The following is a 23099-nucleotide window of genomic DNA, read 5'->3' on the forward strand; positions in this document are numbered from 1 at the left end:
ATATCTCAATGCTCCGGGGTGAAGTTTCCCCTAGGTACAGGTTCATGACGGCTCCAGGGTGTAGTTTCCCCTGGTACAGTTTCATGACGACTCCAGGGTGTAGTTTCCCCTAGGTACAGGTTCATGACGACTCCAGGGTGTAGTTTCCCCTAGGTACAGGTTAATGACGGCTCCAGGGTGTAGTTTCCCCTAGGTACAGGTTCATGATATCTCAATGCTCCGGGGTGAAGATTCCCCTAGGTACAGGTTCATGACGGCTCCAGGGTGTAGTTTCCCCTAGGTACAAACAGGTTCATGACGACTCCAGGGTGTAGTTTCCCCTAGGTACAGGTTAATGACGGCTCCAGGGTGTAGTTTCCCCTAGGTACAGGTTCATGACGACTCCAGGGTGTAGTTTCCCCTAGGTACAGGTTAATGACGGCTCCAGGGTGTAGTTTCCCCTAGGTACAGGTTAATGACGGCTCCAGGGTGTAGTTTCCCCTAGGTACAGGTTCATGACGACTCCAGGGTGTAGTTTCCCCTAGGTACAGGTTAATGACGGCTCCAGGGTGTAGTTTCCCCTAGGTACAGGTTCATGATATCTCAATGCTCCAGGGTGTAGTTTCCCCTAGGTACAGGTTCATGACGGCTCAATGCTCCAGGGTTTAGTTTCCCCTAGGTACAGGTTCATGACGGCTCAATGCTCCAGGGTTTAGTTTCCCCTAGGTACAGGTTCATGACGGCTCCATGGTGTAGTTTCCCCTAGTACAGGTTCATGACGGCTCCAGGGTGTAGTTTCCCCTAGGTACAGGTTCATGACGGCTCAATGCTCCAGGGTGTAGTTTCCCCTAGGTACAGGTTCATGACCGCTCAATGCTCCAGGGTGTAGTTTCCCCTAGGTACAGGTTCATGACGGCCCAATGCTCCAGGGTGTAGTTTCCCCTAGGTACAGGTTCATGACGGCCCAATGCTCCAGGGTGAAGTTTCCACTAGGTATAGATTCATGATCAGCTTCAGCTCCCAAAACCGACCCAAGACCAGCATCTAGGAGCAACTTCCCCCTATCATTTACCACCTCCTCTTCAGGGGTGAGTTTCCTGAAAGCTTCATATGGTACTTTATGGCCGGATCTGAGAACGTTACTAGCTGTCTTTAAAACTATAATTTAATACGTATCGAGGGATTTGTTAGCAAGAACACGGTGGAACCACCAAGACTCTTACTAGAGCTGGCCGCCCAGACAAACTGAGCAATCGGGGGAGAAGGCCCTTGGTCAGGGAGGTGACCAAGAACCTGATGGTCACTGACAGAGCTCCAGAGTTCCTCTGTGGAGATGGGAGACCCATCCAGAAGGACAACCATCTCTGCAGCACTCCACCAATCCGGCCTTTGTTATTTTTATTTCACCTTTATTTAACTAGGTAGGTTGAGAACAACTTCTCATTTACAATTGCGACCTGGCCAAGATAAAGCAAAGCAGTTCGACACCTACAACGACACAGAGTTACACATGGAGTAAAACAAACATACAGTCAATAATACAGTATAAACAAGTCTATATACGATGTGAGCAAATGAGGTGAGATAAGGGAGGTAAAGGCAAAAAAAGGCCATGGTGGCAAAGTAAATACAATATAGCAAGTAAAACACGGGAATGGTAGATTTGCAGTGGAAGAATGTGCAAAGTAGAAATAAAAATAATGGGGTGCAAAGGAGCAAAATAAATAAATTAAAATTAAATACAGTTGGGAAAGAGGTAGTTGTTTGGGCTAAATTATAGGTGGGCTATGTACAGGTGCAGTGATCTGTGAGCTGCTCTGACAGTTGGTGCTTAAAGCTAGTGAGGGAGATAAGTGTTTCCAGTTTCAGAGATTTTTGTAGTTCGTTCCAGTCATTGGCAGCAGAGAACTGGAAGGAGAGGCGGCCAAAGAAAGAATTGGTTTTGGGGGTGACCAGAGAGATATACCTGCTGGAGCGCGTGCTACAGGTGGGTGATGCTATGGTGACCAGCGAGCTGAGATAAGGGGGGACTTTACCTAGCAGGGTTTTGTAGATGACATGGAGCCAGTGGGTTTGGCGACGAGTATGAAGCGAGGGCCAGCCAATGAGAGTGTACAGGTTGCAATGGTGGGTAGTATATGGGGCTTTGGTGACAAAACGGATTTCACTGTGCATCCAATTTGTTGAGTAGGATATTGGAGGCTATTTAGTAAATGACATCGCCGAAGTCGAGGTGTTACGAATCCCTTTTGGCCCGACAGTCTAGGGGGGATGGTAATGAGACCCGTAACATAACTCATGCAAATTATAATTGTGACAAAGTAAAAGTGTGAACGAAATAACCAGGACAACTGAAATCTACCGTCAAACTTAAAGTTTATTTATAAACACACGGTAATGGGGGGAGCAGGAAAAGGGGCTGAGCTGGACCCAAGGAAAGAAACAAATATACAAAAACACCCCTAAGCTAGACTAGCCTACTTTAACAACAGCTAACTAACTAACCAAAAATACAGTGGGTGGCCCGCCCAGTTCTAACTAGTGTATTTAACAAAGTTCACCTACGGGTAGTGTATGCCCATGGGCGACTTGTCTTGGTTTCCCCCTTTTCCCACCAGCAACAAACAAACACCATAACCAAAACAATACTCACAGGTGATGACAAAGTGCTATGGAGGTGCTCAAACAAAAGAGAGGTTTAAGACAAAGAGAGAGTGAAACACAGAGATCTACATACATGGCATTTACAGAGAGATTGAGCTAGCTCTAGAGCAAACAAATGATGGGGTTTTTAAACCATGGGGAAGGAACTGTGATAGGGTAGGAAATAGGAGGAGGTGTGTCTTCTGATTGATGACTGATTGGGGAGTGATGATTTTCACCTGTGAGGGGAGAAGGAGAGAAAAGAAACACACACACAGGATACACACACACAGGATAACTGTATCCGTAACACTCCCACCCTTAAAAGAGCAACCCTAGGGGTTGCGACTACAGTATTTCAATGAATACTCACAACAAAGCAACAACCTTGCAAAACATACAGAAATCATTTTCACACACGAGACAAAGCATCTGCCAACACATTATCTGAACCCTTTTTGTGGCGGATCTCCAAATTATAATTTTGTACAATCAGCGCCCAACGCATAAGGCGCTGGTTCTGGTTGTACATTCGGTGGAGAAAAACTAAGGGGTTATGGTCAGTATACACAATCACTGGTAGGGCCCTGGAACCAATGTATACTTCAAAGTATTGCAGAGCCAACAACAAAGCAAGAGCTTCTTGTTCTATTGTCGCATAGTTTGTTTGACATTTATTAAATTTACGTGAAAAATAACAAACGGGATGATCCACTCCACTCTTGTCCTGCTGCAGTAGAACAGCACCAGCACCTCTGGCACTAGCATCTACCTCAAGTTTGAACGGTTGTTCAAAATCTGGAGCAGCAAGTACAGGTGTACTACATAAGAGTGCTTTCGCTGATTCAAAAGCTCTCTTACAATCAGGGGACCACACAAATGGTCTTGCCGGACTAAGCAAATCGGTCAATGGAGCAACTACCACAGAGAAATTTTTACAGAAGCTACGGTAGTAGGCAACCATCCCTAAAAAGCGGCGTAGCTCTCGTCTGGTGGTAGGTGCAGGGAATGCAGTTATTGCCAAGACCTTGGCATCAACAGGGCGCACCTGTCCATGACCAACCTCTTTACCGAGATAGGTAACAGTAGCCTTCCCAAACTCGCACTTTGCCAAGTTCAGGGTTAGAGAAGCAGCTGCCAACCGTTCACATACTACCCTTAGCGAGTCAACATGATCTGACCACTCAGACGAATAAATCACTAGGTCATCAAGGTATGCACTACAATTAGGAACGCCAGCTAATACGGAGTTAACCAGTCGTTGGAAAGTGGCTGGTGCATTTCGCATCCCAAAAGCCATGACTGAGTACTGTAGGAAGTTGTCTGGGGTCACAAAGGCAGAAATCTCAGAAGCACGTAAAGTTAACGGAACCTGCCAGTAACCTTTTAAGAGGTCTAACTTAGTTACATACTTAGCAGCACCAATAGTGTCGATACAGTCGTCCAGTCGGGGTAACGGGAACGAATCTGGCATTGTGACAGAATTTACCTTTCGATAATCCTTACATAACCTGGATGTACCATCAGGTTTAGGAACTAGAATGCAAGGAGAACTCCAAGGGCTTGAACTTGGCTTAGCCAGGTCATTCTCCAACAAATATCTCACCTCATCCCTCATTATCTTCCTCTTGGAAGCGTTGATACGATATGGGTGTTGCTTGATAGGTGTAGCATTTCCAACATTAATGTCATGTTCCAACACATTGGTGCGAGTAGGAACGTCATTAAAGAGACATGGAAAACTGTGTAGTAGCCTCACAATATCATTAGCCTGTCCATCCGTTAAATGAACCAGACCTGACTGGATAGACAGCAGCATTTCTGAGTTGGGCAATCTAACACACTGCTGCTGAGTATTGCGCAACTCCAAGCCATCAACATCATCAATATGACAGTCCACTATCATAGCAGTAGTAGCAGAGGAGACAGCAGTACCTTCCTCTGGGGTGTGGTAAGCTTTCAACATGTTAATGTGACACACACGAGATTGGCGTTGTCTATCAGGAGTTTGAAGCACATAGTCAGTTTCACTTATTTTCTTTTCAATTAAATAAGGACCAGAGAAAAGAGCTGACAGTGAAGATCCTGGAACAGGTAATAACACCAGTACTTGGTCACCTGGCTGTAGTGGACGAGAAACAGCCTCTTTATCATAGTGTCTTTTCATGCTCCTCTGTGAGGAAGACAGAGCTTCCTTTGCGAGAGCACAAGCTTGGTGTAGGCACTCACGAAAGCGACTAACGTAGTCCAACACATTCTCATCTCTGGTACACAACTCTTGGGACAAGAACTGTTCTTTAAGGACTTTCATTGGTCCTCTCACTGTGTGACCAAACACCAGTTCAGCCGGGCTGAAACCTAGGGACTCCTGCACAGTTTCATGAGCAGCAAACAAAACTAGAGGAACTCCCTCATCCCAATCTTTCTCAGATTCCAAACAATATTTACATAGCATAGACTTCAGTGTCTGATGCCATCTTTCAAGCGCACCCTGAGACTCTGGGTGATAGGCGCTTGACACACGGTGCGTAATTGACAAGGATTTTAACACCTGCTTGAAGAGCTTGGATAGGAAATTGGTACCTTGATCACTTTGTAACCCGAATGTCGTGAAGAATTTTATTAAGGCTTTACTCACTACCGGGGCTGTAATCCTTCTCAGAGGAATGGCCTCGGGGTATCTTGTAGCCATACACATTATCGTTAACAAAAACTGGTTACCCGATTTTGTCTTCGGTAACGGTCCGACACAATCAACCACCACATGCTCGAATGGTTCACCTATGACAGGTATGGGACAAAGAGGAGCGGGAGGAATAACCTGATTTGGTTTTCCTGTTATCTGACGTGTGGCATGTCCGACAGAACTGAGCCACATCTTGTTTTAAACCCGGCCAAAAGAAATGTCGAAGGATCCGATCATAAGTTTTTGTGATTCCTAAATGACCAGACCACTGGTGATCATGAGCAAGGGATAACACATTTTGTCGAAAGGCTGTAGGAATCACTATTTGGTAAACAGCATTCCAATCTCCATCCGCGTCAACATGGGATTTCCATTTACGCATGAGGAGATTACCATCAATGAAGTAAGCCACGTTCTTCTTCTTCACATCTTCCAATGAGACAACACTAGAAAAACATTTAGCAAGCTTGTTGTCAACCTTTTGGTTAGCAATCAGCTGCTCACGAGTGACTGGTAACTGTATTGCCTCAGCAATAAGTTCAACGTTCTTTGATTCTTTCCTGGGCTGTTTGTCAGAGGTGATCAGCTTCTCAGAGGTATCACACAATCCATCTTCTTGATCAACCTCTTTGAACAGAACAGTGTTCGATAAATCTATCACGTCACCCTCTTGTAGTGCCTGAGCACGAGTGACAGCACAAGCGGGGAACACATGTGGATACTTTTGTGCCAGCTCATTCGAGAGAGAGTGATCACTTTTATCCAATACTTCCAATACGGGTACTACCTTTCCTCCGGCAATATCGTTACCCATTATAAAGGTCACACCTTTCACTGGCAACATAGGACGTACCCCCACTCTGAATATTCCACTGATTAACTCAGAGTGTACTTTCACAAAGTGCAATGGCACTGGGACAAAACCCATTTCAATACCCTGCACTAACACACTGGAACCACAGTATGTATCGTCAGATAAGGGCAACACATCAGACAATATAAACGACTGCGCCGCACCAGTATCTCTAAGGATTTTAACCGGTCGCTGAGACGCTTCGTCATTCGTTAGGGACACAAACCCCTCGAAAATGAATGGTTCATAACTGCGGTCGGGGACTGAGACTTTCAAACTACAGTTACCCTGAGGCACCTGTTTTGTTGCAGACCTCACAACCGTACGAATTAGAGCAACACCTGTTGGTGGCTTGGCACGAAGAGGCATCCCTTGTTTGCGTTTAAGCAGGAAGCAATCATTAATCATATGTCCCACTTTATGACAATAGAAACAGGGACGCTCATTCTTCTGGCGTGCTTGATATACTACTGCTGGCCGACTAGAGCTAAAGGTAGGAAACTCAGTGGCTCTACTCTCAGTTTGAGCCGAAAACACACTCTTGTGCGTCAACACAAACTCGTCTGCCAACACAGACGCTTCTGCCAGGGAGGATACTTTCTGTTCGTTTAGGTAAACTACAATGCGTTCGGGTAAGCAATTTTTAAACTCTTCCAACAAGATCAACTCCCGGAGAGAGTTGAAATCAGTTACCTTACTAGCAGCATGCCATTTATCAAACAGATTTCCCTTGTCTCTTGCAAATTCCACATAAGTCTTACTAGAAGACTTTCTATGAGACCTAAATCTCAGGCACAAGCTCATAGGCACGAAGAACAGTAGCTTTGACCACTTCATAATTCAAACTGTCCTCCAGAGGTAGCGCTGACAAAACCTCTTGGGCTTTACCAGTTAATTTACACTGAAGTAATAGGCACCATACCTCTTCAGGCCATTTCAATGCTACGGCTATACGCTCAAATACACAAAAATAGGAGTCAACCTCCGACTCTCTGAACAAAGGTACTAAGGCAATCTGCCTACTAATGTCAAACGTGTTTGAGGACACAGCAGGTGAGGACGGCTCACAAACAGGCACAGTAGGAACGAAGGCTAGCCTTGCTGTCTCTGCCTCCAGTTCCATCTGGCGCATTTTGAACTCCAAATGCCGTTGTTCTCGTTCTTTTTCTGCCTCAATTTTATACATCTCCAACTGACGTTGTTCTCGTTCTGCCTCAATTTGACACATCTCCAACTGGAGAATCTCTCGCCTAATTTGGGCTCTCTTCCACCTCCAGTTGGAACTGTGCTAAACGGACATCCCTCCTGGCATCACCATTTGACAGTGGGGAGAGTGGATCAAAACGGGGCAATGTGGCTGGTGTTTTAGCCTCTCCCTCATTATCAGACACCAATGGGCTTACAGGAGCAGCAACATCCCCTACAGGGGTAGTAGACTCAGGCAGCAGTAACACAAGCACCTGCTCTTCCAACAATACATTTAATACTAGCTGTTTAACCTCCGCCTTAACTAAACTCTGCGGAATCGATACTGAATAATGGTCAGCCAAGGTCATTAAATCAACTCTACGACATTTGTCAAAAACCTCCCAACGAAGGGTTATCCAAAAAGGATTTCAAATCAAAAGTAGTCATTTTACACTACCTCACAAGTGCCAAAGAAAATAGCAAACACTAATGCTACTTCAGCTATGACGCTCAACAGTGAACTATACCACTACAACAATCTACATGAGCGGCATGGGTGTCAGTTATGACAGATCCCGGATGAGGCTCCACTTATGTTACGAATCCCTTTTGGCCCGACAGTCTAGGGGGGATGGTAATGAGACCCGTAACATAACTCATGCAAATTATAATTGTGACAAAGTAAAAGTGTGAACGAAATAACCAACTGAAATCTACCGTCAAACTTAAAGTTTATTTATAAACACACGGTAATGGGGGGAGCAGGAAAAGGGGCTGAGCTGGACCCAAGGAAAGAAACAATAAATATACAAAAACACCCCTAAGCTAGACTAGCCTACTTTAACAACAGCTAACTAACTAACCATAAATACAGTGGGTGGTCCGCCCAGTTCTAACTAGTGTATTTAACAAAGTTCACCTACGGGTAGTGTATGCCCATGGGCGACTTGTCTTGGTTTCCCCTTTTCCCACCAGCAACAAACAAACACCATAACCAAAACAATACTCACAGGTGATGACAAAGTGCTATGGAGGTGCTCAAACAAAAGAGAGGTTTAAGACAAAGAGAGAGTGAAACACAGAGATCTACATACATGGCATTTACAGAGAGATTGAGCTAGCTCTAGAGCAAACAAATGATGGGGTTTTTAAACCATGGGGAAGGAACTGTGATAGGGTAGGAAATAGGAGGAGGTTTGTCTTCTGATTGATGATTGATTGTTGACTGATTGGGGAGTGATGATTTTCAAATGTGAGGGGAGAAGGAGAGAAAAGAAACACACACACAGGATACACACACACACAGGATAACTGTATCCGTAACACGAGGATTGGTAGGATGGTCAGTTTTACAAGGGTATGTTTGGCAACATGAGTGAAGGATGCTTTGTTGCAAAATAGGAAGCCAATTCTAGATTTAACTTTGGATTGGAGATGTTTGATGTGGGTCTGGAAGGAGAGTTTACAGTCTAACCAGACACCTAGGTATTTGTAGTTGTCCACGTATTCTAAGTCAGAGCCGTCCAGAGTAGTGATGTTGGGCAGGTGCAGGCAGCGATCGGTTGAAGAGCATGCATTTAGTTTTACTTGTATTTAAGAGCAATTGGAGGCCACGGAAGGAGAGTTGTATGGCATTGAAGCTTGCCTGGAGGGTTGTTAACACAGTGTCCAAAGAAGGGCCAGAAGTATACAGAATGGTGTCGTCTGCATAGAGGTGGAACAGAGACTCACCAGCAGCAAAAGCGACATCATTGATGTATACAGAGAAGAGAGTCGGTCCAAGAATTGAACCCTGTGGCACCCCCATAGAGACTGCCAGAGGTCTGGACAGCAGACCCTCCGATTTGACACACTGAACTCTATCAGAGAAGTAGTTGGTGAACTAGGCGAGGCAATCATTTGAGAAACCAAGGCTGTCGAGTCTGCCGATGAGGGTATGGTGATTGACAGAGTCGGAAGCCTTGGCCAGATCAATGAATACGGCTGCACACTAATGTTTCTTATCGATGGCGGTTAAGATATCGTTTAGGACCTTGAGCGTGGCTGAGGTGCACCCATGACCAGCTCTGAAACCAGATTGCATAGCAGAGAAGGTATGGTGAGATTCGAAATGGTCGGTAATCTGTTTGTTGACTTGGCTTTCGAAGACCTTAGAAAGGCAGCGTAGGATAGATATAGGTCTGTAGCAGTTTGGGTCAAGAGTGTACCCCCCTTTGAAGAGGGGGATGACCGCAGCTGCTTTCCAATCTTTGGGAATCTCAGACAACACGAAAGAGAGGTTGAACAGGCTAGTAATAGGGGTGGCAACAATTTCGGCAGATCATTTTAGAAAGAAAGGGTCCAGATTGTCTAGCCCGGCTGATTTGTAGGGGTCCAGATTTTGCAGCTCTTTCAGAACATCAGCTGACTGGATTTGGGAGAAGGAGAAATGGAGAAGGCTTGGGTGAGTTGCTGTGGGGTGTGCATTGCTGTTGACCGGGGTAGGAGTGGCCAGAAGGAAGCCAGAAGTTAGTGGCCAGTAGGAAGCCACTCCTCAGTAAAAGGCACATGACAGCCCACTTGGAGTTTCCCAAAAAGGCACCTAAAGACTCTCAGACCATGAGAAATTAGATTCTCTGGTCTGATGAAACCAAGATTTAACTCTGGCCTGAATGCCAAGCATCACGTCTAGAGGAAACCTGGCACCATCCCTACAGTTTTTCAGCGGCAGGGACTGGGAGAATAGTCAGAATTGAGGGAAAGATCAACACAGATCCTTGATGAAAACCTGCTCAGGACCTCAGACTGGGGCGAAGGTTCACCTTCCAACAGGACAACGACCCTAAGCACACAGCCAAGACAACACAGGAGTGGCTTCAGGACAAGTCTGAATGTCCTTGACTGGCCCATCCAGAGCCTGGATTTGAACCTGATCGAACATCTCTGGAGAGACCTGAAAATAGCTGTGCAGCGATGCTCCCCATCCAAAAACAGGTGTACCAAGTTTTAGCGTCATACCCAAGAAGACTCGAGGCTGTAATCACTGCCAAAGGTGCTTTAACAAAGTACTGAGTAAAGGGTCTGAATACTTATTTAAATGTATTTTTTTTTTCTTGACTCCTTTTCAAAAGGATGAGAAGGTCTGAGGGGAGGGACCTTCCAATACTGTTGAAGGCAAGAAGAGTCAAAGATGTACTGAGAGAAAGCCACGAGCATCAGAGGAAACAAGGACGGAGTGTCTCGACCTGAACCCCAGGCTGTCTTGTGGTTGGTGGTTTGACAGCCCTTAACCCCACAAACAGACCCACACCACAGTCCTTTACCCCACAGAAACAGACCCACACCACAGTCCTTAACCCGATCTCTTAATGTCACAGAAATCAACAGCCCCCGATCTCTTAATGTCACAGAAATCAACAGCCCCCGATCTCTTAATGACACAGAAATCAACTGCCCCCGATCTCTTAATGACACAGAAATCAACTGCCTCCTGTAGTCTGATGACCCAGTGCTGCTGTCCCACACAGAAGAGGGGCTATAGAAACAAATAGATAATCTGCTTCAGTTCTGTCTTGACCCTGGCAGTCAATCAATCTAAAAAATACAAACATAATGATTTTGTAGAAAAGGCCCAGATTTCAGGGAAACCAGATGTTAGTGAAACCATTTGTCAGGGAAACTATATATATATATTTTTTTACCAGGTTCCATTGGAGCAGGGGGCGTTTTCCTGGCATCCACCAAACTTTACAGTTGACACTATACATTGGAGCAGATAGCGTTCTCCTGGCATCCACCAAACTTTACAGTTGACACTATACTTTGGAACAGGTAGCGTTCTCCTGGCATCCGCCAAACCCAGATTCGTCCGATGGACTGCCAGGTGGTGAAGCGTGATTCATCACTCCAGAGAATGCGTTTCCACTGTTCCAGAGAATGTGTTTCCACTGTTCCAGAGAGTGTTTCCACTGTTCCAGAGAGTGTTTCCACTGTTCCAGAGAATGTGTTTCCACTGTTCCAGAGAATGTGTTTCCACTGTTCCAGAGTTCAACGGCAGAAAGCTTTACACCACTCCAGGCGACGCTTGGCATTGCGCCTGGTGATCTTAGACTTGTGTTTGTAGTCTGTTGTTAGTCTGTAGTCTTATAACAATAGAACATGTAGTCTGTAGTCTGTAGTCTTATAACAGTAGAACATGTAGTCGGTAGTCTGTAGTCTTATAACAATAGAACATGTAGTCTGTAGTCTGTAGTCTTATAACAGTAGAACATGTAGTCTGTAGTCTTATAACAGTAGAACATGTAGTCTGTAGTCTGTAGTCTTATAACAATAGAACATGTAGTCTGTAGTCTTATAACAATAGAACATGTAGTCTGTAGTCTGTAGTCTTATAACAGTAGAACATGTAGTCTGTATTCTGTAGTCTTATAACAATCGAACATGTAGTCTGTAGTCTGTAGTCTTATAACAATAGAACATGTAGTCTGTAGTCTGTAGTCTTATAACAATAGAACATGTAGTCTGTAGTCTGTAGTCTGTAGTCTTATAACAATAGAACATGTAGTCTGTAGTCTGTAGTCTTATAACAGTAGAACATGTAGTCTGTAGTCTGTAGTCTTATAACAGTAGAACATGTAGTCTGTAGTCTTATAACAATAGAACATGTAGTCTGTAGTCTTATAACAATAGAACATGTAGTCTGTAGTCTTATAACAGTAGAACATGTAGTCTGTAGTCTGTAGTCTTATAACAGTAGAACATGTAGTCTGTAGTCTGTAGTCTTATAACAGTAGAACATGTAGTCTGTAGTCTTATAACAATAGAACATGTAGTCTGTAGTCTTATAACAATAGAACATGTAGTCTGTAGTCTGTAGTTTTATAACAATAGAACATGTAGTCTGTAGTCTGTAGTTTTATAACAATAGAACATGTAGTCTGTAGTCTTATAACAATAGAACATGTAGTCTGTAGTCTTATAACAGTAGAACATGTAGTCTGTAGTCTGTAGTCTGTAGTCTTATAACAGTAGAACATGTAGTCTGTAGTCTGTAGTCTTATAACAGTAGAACATGTAGTCTGTAGTCTTATAACAATAGAACATGTAGTCTGTAGTCTGTAGTCTGTAGTCTTATAACAATAGAACATGTAGTCTGTAGTCTGTAGTCTTATAACAGTAGAACATGTAGTCTGTAGTCTTATAACAATAGAAAATGTAGTCTGTAGTCTTATAACAATAGAGACTTTTGAATTTGAGAGAGAGAGAGAGAAACCAATTTTGATAAACTCTCATATCTACTGGGTGAAATACCACAGTGTGCCATCACACCAGCAAGATTTGTGACCTGTTGCCACAAGAAAAGGTCAACCAGTGAAGAACAAACACCATTGTAAATACAACCCATATTTAGGTTTATTTCTCTTTTTGTACTGTAACTATTTGCACATCGTTATAACATATAGTCATAATATGACTTCCTTGCTTTTAGATATTTATGAGTGTAACTTAGTATTATATTGTTTATTTCACTTTTGTTTTAACTCTTTAAGCGTATATAACCTATAAAGACCAGTACAACTGGCACTAACTGAGGAGTCCAAAAACACAAACAACTTCTGGCTAAATTGGAAAACTCCAAAACAATCTAAACAAGGAATTGCCGATACACTTTACAACACCGTCCAAACTGATGCAAACGCAGGACAACGCCAAATTCAGAAGTTGAATGGATTAGAAAAAGCTATAAAGGACAGACAAAATCCATTGGACTCCCCAGTTACTGACCAGGAGATCGATAAGAAACTAAACTATTACTGACCAGGAGATCGATAAGAAACTAAACTATTACTGACCAGGAGATCGATAAGAAACTAAACTATTACTGACCAGGAGCTCTATAAGAAACTAAACTATTACTGACCAGGAGCTCTATAAGAAACTAAACTATTACTGACCAGGAGATCGATAAGAAACTAAACTATTACTGACCAGGAGATCGATAAGAAACTAAACTATTACTGACCAGGAGCTCTATAAGAAACTAAACTATTACTGACCAGGAGATCGATAAGAAACTAAACTATTACTGACCAGGAGCTCTATAAGAAACTAAACTATTACTGACCAGGAGCTCTATAAGAAACTAAACTATTACTGACCAGGAGCTCTATAAGAAACTAAACTATTACTGACCAGGAGATCGATAAGAAACTAAACTATTACTGACCAGGAGATCGATAAGAAACTAAACTATTACTGACCAGGAGATCGATAAGAAACTAAACTATTACTGACCAGGAGATCGATAAGAAACTAAACTATTACTGACCAGGAGATTGATAAGAAACTAAACTATTACTGACCAGGAGCTCTATAAGAAACTAAACTATTACTGACCAGGAGCTCTATAAGAAACTAAACTATTACTGACCAGGAGCTCTATAAGAAACTAAACTATTACTGACCAGGAGCTCTATAAGAAACTAAACTATTACTGACCAGGAGCTCTATAAGAAACTAAACTATTACTGACCAGGAGCTCTATAAGAAACTAAACTATTACTGACCAGGAGCTCTATAAGAAACTTCAGGCCCTCAAATTTATAAAGCATGTGGACCTGATGGCCTCCTAAATGAGATGCTCGAACTCACTAGTGCAACATTTCAATTGCCTCTATTTAAACAGTTTAATTTGATACTGATTTGAGGTTATTTCTCTGACTTCTGGAGTCAAGGACTCATAACCCCAATCTTTAAGAACGGAGACAAACTTGACCCTAACAATTAGAGGCATTTATGTGAACAGTAACCTGGGGAAGGTTTTCTGTAGAATAATACATTTAAGAGTTCCAAACTTCCTAAATAAGCACAGTGTGTCACGTCTAATCAAGGTGGGTGGAATCAGGCGCAGAGAGCAGAATGCGATAATAGAGTTTATTCTCCGGTAAACAAACCGGTCAACCCAAACACACACAGGGTGAAATTATCCAGGATAACAGACAAACCGGTCAACCCAAACACACACAGGGTGAAATTATACAGGATAACAGACAAACCGGTCAACCCAAACACACACAGGGTGAAATTATACAGGATAACAGACAAACCGGTCAACCCAAACACACACAGGGTGAAATTATACAGGATAACAGACAAACCGGTCAACCCAAACACACACAGGGTGAAATTATACAGGATAACAGACTAACCGGTCAACCCAAACACACACAGGGTGAAATTATACAGGATAACAGACAAACCGGTCAACCCAAACACACACAGGGTGAAATTATACAGGACAACAGACAAACCGGTCAACCCAAACACACACAGGGTGAAATGATCCAACACAGGATAACAGACTAACCGGTCAACCCAAACACACACAGGGTGAAATTATCCAGGATAACAGACAAACCGGTCAACCCAAACACACACAGGGTGAAATTATACAGGATAACAGACTAACCGGTCAACCCAAACACACACAGGGTGAAATTATACAGGATAACAGACTAACCGGTCAACCCAAACACACACAGGGTGAAATTATACAGGATAACAGACTAACCGGTCAACCCAAACACACACAGGGTGAAATTATACAGGATAACAGACAAACCGGTCAACCCAAACACACACAGGGTGAAATTATACAGGACAACAGACAAACCGGTCAACCCAAACACACACAGGGTGAAATTATACAGGATAACAGACTAACCGGTCAACCCAAACACACACAGGGTGAAATTATACAGGATAACAGACAAACCGGTCAACCCAAACACACACAGGGTGAAATTATACAGGATAACAGACTAACCGGTCAACCCAAACACACACAGGGTGAAATTATACAGGATAACAGACTAACCGGTCAACCCAAACACACACAGGGTGAAATTATACAGGATAACAGACAAACCGGTCAACCCAAACACACACAGGGTGAAATTATACAGGATAACAGACTAACCGGTCAACCCAAACACACACAGGGTGAAATTATCCAGGATAACAGACAAACCGGTCAACCCAAACACACACAGGGTGAAATTATACAGGATAACAGACAAACCGGTCAACCCAAACACACACAGGGTGAAATTATACAGGATAACAGACAAACCGGTCAACCCAAACACACACAGGGTGAAATTATACAGGAGAACAGACAAACCGGTCAACCCAAACACACACAGGGTGAAATTATACAGGAGAACAGACAAACCGGTCAACCCAAACACACACAGGGTGAAATTATACAGGATAACAGACTAACCGGTCAACCCAAACACACACAGGGTGAAATTATACAGGACAACAGACAAACCGGTCAACCCAAACACACACAGGGTGAAATTATACAGGATAACAGACAAACCGGTCAACCCAAACACACACAGGGTGAAATTATACAGGATAACAGACTAACCGGTCAACCCAAACACACACAGGGTGAAATTATACAGGATAACAGACAAACCGGTCAACCCAAACACACACAGGGTGAAATTATACAGGATAACAGACTAACCGGTCAACCCAAACACACACAGGGTGAAATTATACAGGATAACAGACAAACCGGTCAACCCAAACACACACAGGGTGAAATGATCCAACACAGGATAACAGACTAACCGGTCAACCCAAACACACACAGGGTGAAATTATACAGGATAACAGACTAACCGGTCAACCCAAACACACACAGGGTGAAATTATACAGGACAACAGACAAACCGGTCAACCCAAACACACACAGGGTGAAATTATACAGGATAACAGACAAACCGGTCAACCCAAACACACACAGGGTGAAATTATACAGGACAACAGACAAACCGGTCAACCCAAACACACACAGGGTGAAATTATACAGGACAACAGACAAACCGGTCAACCCAAACACACACAGGGTGAAATTATACAGGAGAACAGACTAACCGGTCAACCCAAACACACACAGGGTGAAATTATACAGGAGAACAGACAAACCGGTCAACCCAAACACACACAGGGTGAAATTATACAGGAGAACAGACAAACCGGTCAACCCAAACACACACAGGGTGAAATTATACAGGACAACAGACTAACCGGTCAACCCAAACACACACAGGGTGAAATTATACAGGAGAACAGACAAACCGGTCAACCCAAACACACACAGGGTGAAATTATACAGGATAACAGACAAACCGGTCAACCCAAACACACACAGGGTGAAATTATACAGGAGAACAGACAAACCGGTCAACCCAAACACACACAGGGTGAAATTATACAGGATAACAGACAAACCGGTCAACCCAAACACACACAGGGTGAAATTATCCAGGATAACAGACAAACCGGTCAACCCAAACACACACAGGGTGAAATTATCCAACACAGGACAACAGACAAACCGGTCAACCCAAACAGGGTGAAATTATACAGGATAACAGACAAACCGGTCAACCCAAACACACACAGGGTGAAATTATACAGGACAACAGACAAACCGGTCAACCCAAACACACACAGGGTGAAATTATACAGGATAACAGACAAACCGGTCAACCCAAACACACACAGGGTGAAATTATACAGGACAACAGACAAACCGGTCAACCCAAACACACACAGGGTGAAATTATACAGGATAACAGACAAACCGGTCAACCCAAACACACACAGGGTGAAATTATACAGGATAACAGACAAACCGGTCAACCCAAACACACACAGGGTGAAATTATACAGGATAACAGACAAACCGGTCAACCCAAACACACACAGGGTGAAATTATACAGGATAACAGACAAACCGGTCAACCCAAACACACACAGGGTGAAATTATACAGGATAACAGACAAACCGGTCAACCCAAACACACACAGGGTGAAATTATACAGGATAACAGACAAACCGGTCAACCCAAACACACACAGGGTGAAATTATACAGGATAACAGACAAACCGGTCAACCCAAACACACACAGGGTGAAATTATACAGGATAACAGACTAACCGGTCAACCCAAACACACACAGGGTGAAATTATACAGGATAACAGACTAACCGGTCAACCCAAACACACACAGGGTGAAATTATACAGGATAACAGACAAACCGGTCAACCCAAACACACACAGGGTGAAATTATACAGGATAACAGACTAACCGGTCAACCCAAACACACACAGGGTGAAATTATCCAGGATAACAGACAAACCGGTCAACCCAAACACACACAGGGTGAAATTATACAGGATAACAGACTAACCGGTCAACCCAAACACACACAGGGTGAAATTATCCAGGATAACAGACAACCGGTCAACCCAAACACACACAGGGTGAAATTATACAGGACAACAGACAAACCGGTCAACCCAAACACACACAGGGTGAAATTATACAGGATAACAGACAAACCGGTCAACCCAAACACACACAGGGTGAAATTATACAGGATAACAGACAAACCGGTCAACCCAAACACACACAGGGTGAAATTATACAGGATAACAGACAAACCGGTCAACCCAAACACACACAGGGTGAAATTATACAGGATAACAGACAAACCGGTCAACCCAAACACACACAGGGTGAAATTATACAGGAGAACAGACAAACCGGTCAACCCAAACACACACAGGGTGAAATTATCCAGGATAACAGACTAACCGGTCAACCCAAACACACACAGGGTGAAATTATACAGGATAACAGACAAACCGGTCAACCCAAACACACACAGGGTGAAATTATACAGGAGAACAGACAAACCGGTCAACCCAAACACACACAGGGTGAAATTATACAGGAGAACAGACAAACCGGTCAACCCAAACACACACAGGGTGAAATTATCCAGGATAACAGACTAACCGGTCAACCCAAACACACACAGGGTGAAATTATCCAGGATAACAGACTAACCGGTCAACCCAAACACACACAGGGTGAAATTATCCAACACAGGACAACAGACAAACCGGTCAACCCAAACACACACAGGGTGAAATGATCCAACACAGGACAACAGACAAACCGGTCAACCCAAACACACACAGGGTGAAATTATCCAACACAGGAGAACAGACTAACCGGTCAACCCAAACACACACAGGGTGAAATTATCCAACACAGGAGAACAGACAAACCGGTCAACCCAAACACACACAGGGTGAAATTATCCAACACAGGAGAACAGACAAACCGGTCAACCCAAACACACACAGGGTGAAATTATCCAACACAGGAGAACAGACTAACCGGTCAACCCAAACACACACAGGGTGAAATTATACAGGATAACAGACAAACCGGTCAACCCAAACACACACAGGGTGAAATTATCCAACACAGGAGAACAGACTAACCGGTCAACCCAAACACACACAGGGTGAAATTATACAGGATAACAGACAAACCGGTCAACCCAAACACACACAGGGTGAAATTATCCAGGAGAACAGACTAACCGGTCAACCCAAACACACACAGGGTGAAATTATACAGGATAACAGACTAACCGGTCAACCCAAACACACACAGGGTGAAATTATACAGGATAACAGACTAACCGGTCAACCCAAACACACACAGGGTGAAATTATCCAGGATAACAGACAAACCGGTCAACCCAAACACACACAGGGTGAAATTATACAGGATAACAGACTAACCGGTCAACCCAAACACACACAGGGTGAAATGATCCAACACAGGACAACAGACAAACCGGTCAACCCAAACACACACAGGGTGAAATTATACAGGATAACAGACTAACCGGTCAACCCAAACACACACAGGGTGAAATGATCCAACACAGGACAACAGACAAACCGGTCAACCCAAACACACACAGGGTGAAATTATACAGGATAACAGACAAACCGGTCAACCCAAACACACACAGGGTGAAATTATCCAGGATAACAGACAAACCGGTCAACCCAAACACACACAGGGTGAAATTATACAGGATAACAGACAAACCGGTCAACCCAAACACACACAGGGTGAAATTATCCAACACAGGACAACAGACAAACCGGTCAACCCAAACACACACAGGGTGAAATTATCCAACACAGGACAACAGACAAACCGGTCAACCCAAACACACACAGGGTGAAATTATCCAACACAGGACAACAGACTAACCGGTCAACCCAAACACACACAGGGTGAAATTATCCAACACAGGATAACAGACAAACCGGAGAATAAGAAAACACAATAACCACGACAGACGAAAATGAATGACAAAATAAACAATCCCGCACAAAACAAGGGTGGGACAACCTACATTATATACAGACACTAATTAACTAAACAACACACAGGTGAAACCAATCAGACAAAACCAACAGATACACGAAAAGGGATCGGTAGTGGCTAGTAGGACGGTGACGATGACCGCCGAGCACCGCCTGAACGGGCTGGAGAGCCAACCTCGGCGGAAGTCGTGACACAATGTCTTGAGTAAAAGCCAAATTGGATTTATGCCAAAACATGGCACGAACAATCATATTTACACCCGACACACCACATCTAATTTGCATACCGCACCAACAGATCCACAGATTACACAATCTCTATTGCACTCAACACTGCCCTTTCCCACCTGGACAAAAGGATCACCTATGTAAGAATGCTATTCATTGACTACAGCTCAGCGTTCAACACCATTGTGCCCACGAAGCTCATTACTAAGCTGAGCACTCTGGGACTAAACACCTCCCTCTGCAACTGGATCCTGGACTTCCTGACGGGCCGCCCCCGGGCGGTGAGGGTAGGTAACAACACCTCCTCAATACAGCTGATCCTCAATACGGGGGCCCTCGGGGGTGCATGCTAGAACTATTATGTACTGTTATACTGTACTCTGTATCAACTGCTGCCTACAAGCATATTACAATGGAGTATTTTAATACTTAAACTAAGAGTCTGTGTTTCCTTTCCATTACTAATGTATGTTTCAGAAGTACATAGACCTGATCATTTGCTGAAGAAATTGATCAACAATTTTTTAAACTTATTTATTTTTTCTTAACTTCTTAAAGTTAAGGGCTTGTAAGTAATTAACTGTGAGGTCTACTACACCTGTTGTATTCAGCATTTCACTGTGAGGTCTACTACACCTGTTGTATTCAGCATTTCACTGTAAGGTCTACTACACCTGTTGTATTCAGCATTTCACTGTAAGGTCTACTACACCTGTTGTATTCAGCATTTCACTGTAAGGTCTACTACACCTGTTGTATTCAGCATTTCACTGTGAGGTCTACTACACCTGTTGTATTCAGCATTTCACTGTAAGGTCTACTATACCTGTTGTATTCAGCATTCACTGTGAGGTCTACTACACCTGTTGTATTCAGCATTTCACTGTGAGGTCTACTACACCTGTTGTATCAGCATTTCACTGTAAGGTCTACTACACCTGTTGTATTCAGCATTTCACTGTAAGGTCTACTACACCTGTTGTATTCAGCATTTCACTGTAAGGTCTACTACACCTGTTGTATTCAGCATTTCACTGTAAGGTCTACTACACCTGTTGTATTCAGCATTTCACTGTAAGGTCTACTACACCTGTTGTATTCAGCATTTCACTGTAAGGTCTACTACACCTGTTGTATTCAGCATTTCACTGTGAGGTCTACTACACCTGTTGTATTCAGCATTTCACTGTAAGGTCTACTACACCTGTTGTATTCAGCATTTCGCTGTAAGGTCTACTACACCTGTTGTATTCAGCATTTCACTGTGAGGTCTACTACACCTGTTGTATTCAGCATTTCACTGTGAGGTCTACTACACCTGTTGTATTCAGCATTTCACTGTGAGGTCTACTACACCTGTTGTATCAGCATTTCACTGTGAGGTCTACTACACCTGTTGTATTCAGCATTTCACTGTGAGGTCTACTACACCTGTTGTATTCAGCATTTCACTGTAAGGTCTACTACACCTGTTGTATTCAGCATCACTGTGAGGTCTACTACACCTGTTGTATTCAGCATTTCACTGTGAGGTCTACTACACCTGTTGTATTCCAGCATTTCACGTAAGGTCTACTACACCTGTTGTATTCAGCATTTCACTGTGAGGTCTACTACACCTGTTGTATTCAGCATTTCACTGTGAGGTCTACTACACCTGTTGTATTCAGCATTTCACTGTAAGGTCTACTACACCTGTTGTATTCAGCATTTCACTGTGAGGTCTACTACACCTGTTGTATTCAGCATTCACTGTAAGGTCTACTATACCTGTTGTATTCGCATTTCACTGTAAGGTCTACTACACCTATTGTATTCAGCATTTCACTGTGAGGTCTACTACACCTGTTGTAATTCAGCATTTCACTGTATGGTCTACTACACCTGTTGTATTCAGCATTTCACTGTGAGGTCTACTACACCTGTTGTATTCAGCATTTCACTGTGAGGTCTACTACCCTGTTGTATTCAGCATTTCACTGTGAGGTCTACTACCACCGTTGTATTCAGCATTTCACTGTGAGGTCTACTACACCTGTTGTATTCAGCATTTCACTGTGAGGTCTACTACACCTTGTTGTATTCAGCATTTCACTGTGAGGTCTACTACACCTGTTGTATTCAGCATTTCACTGTGAGGTCTACTACACCTGTTGTATTCAGCATTTCACTGTGAGGTCTACTACACCTGTTGTATTCAAGCATTCACTGTGAGGTCTACTACACCTGTTGTAATTCAGCATTTCACTGTGAGGTCTACTACACCTGTTTGTATTCAGCATTCACTGTGAGGTCTACTATACCTGTTGTATTCAGCATTTCACTGTGAGGTCTACTACACCTGTTGTATTCAGCATTTCACTGTGAGGTCTACTACCACCTGTTGTATTCAGCATTTCACTGTGAGGTCTACTACACCTGTTGTATTCAGCATTTCACTGTGAGGTCTACTACACCTGTTGTATTCAGCATTTCCACTGTGAGGTCTACTACACTCTGTTGTATTCAGCATTTCACTGTGAGGTCTACTACACCTGTTGTATTCAGCATTCACTGTGAGGTCTACTACACCTGTTGTATTCAGCATTTCACTGTGAGGTCTACTACACCTGTTGTATTCAGCATTTCACTGTAAGGTCTACTACACCTGTTGTATTCAGCATTTCACTGTGAGGTCTACTAAACCTGTTGTATTCAGCATTTCACTGTGAGGTCTACTACACCTGTTGTATTCAGCATTTCACTGTGAGGTCTACTACACCTGTTGTATTCAGCATTTCACTGTAAGGTCTACTACACCTGTTGTATTCAGCATTCACTGTGAGGTCTACTACACCTGTTGTATCAGCATTTCACTGTGAGGTCTACTACACCTGTTGTATTCAGCATTTCACTGTGAGGTCTACTACACCTGTTGTATTCAGCATTTCACTGTGAGGTCTACTACACCTGTTTGTATTCAGCATTTCACTGTATGGTCTACTACACCTGTTGTATTCAGCATTTCACTGTGAGGTCTACTACACCTGTTGTATTCAGCATTTCACTGTAAGGTCTACTACACCTGTTGTATTCAGCATTCACTGTGAGGTCTACTTACACCTGTTGTATTCAGCATTTCACTGTGAGGTCTACTACACCTGTTGTATTCAGCATTTCACTGTAAGGTCTACTAACAGCCTGTTGTAATTCAGCATTTCACTGTAAGGTCTACTACACCTTTTGTATTCACATTTCACTGTAAGGTCTACTACA

Source organism: Oncorhynchus kisutch, linkage group LG30 (genome assembly GCF_002021735.2).
Source record: "Oncorhynchus kisutch isolate 150728-3 linkage group LG30, Okis_V2, whole genome shotgun sequence".
Taxonomy (NCBI): Eukaryota; Metazoa; Chordata; class Actinopteri; order Salmoniformes; family Salmonidae; genus Oncorhynchus; species Oncorhynchus kisutch.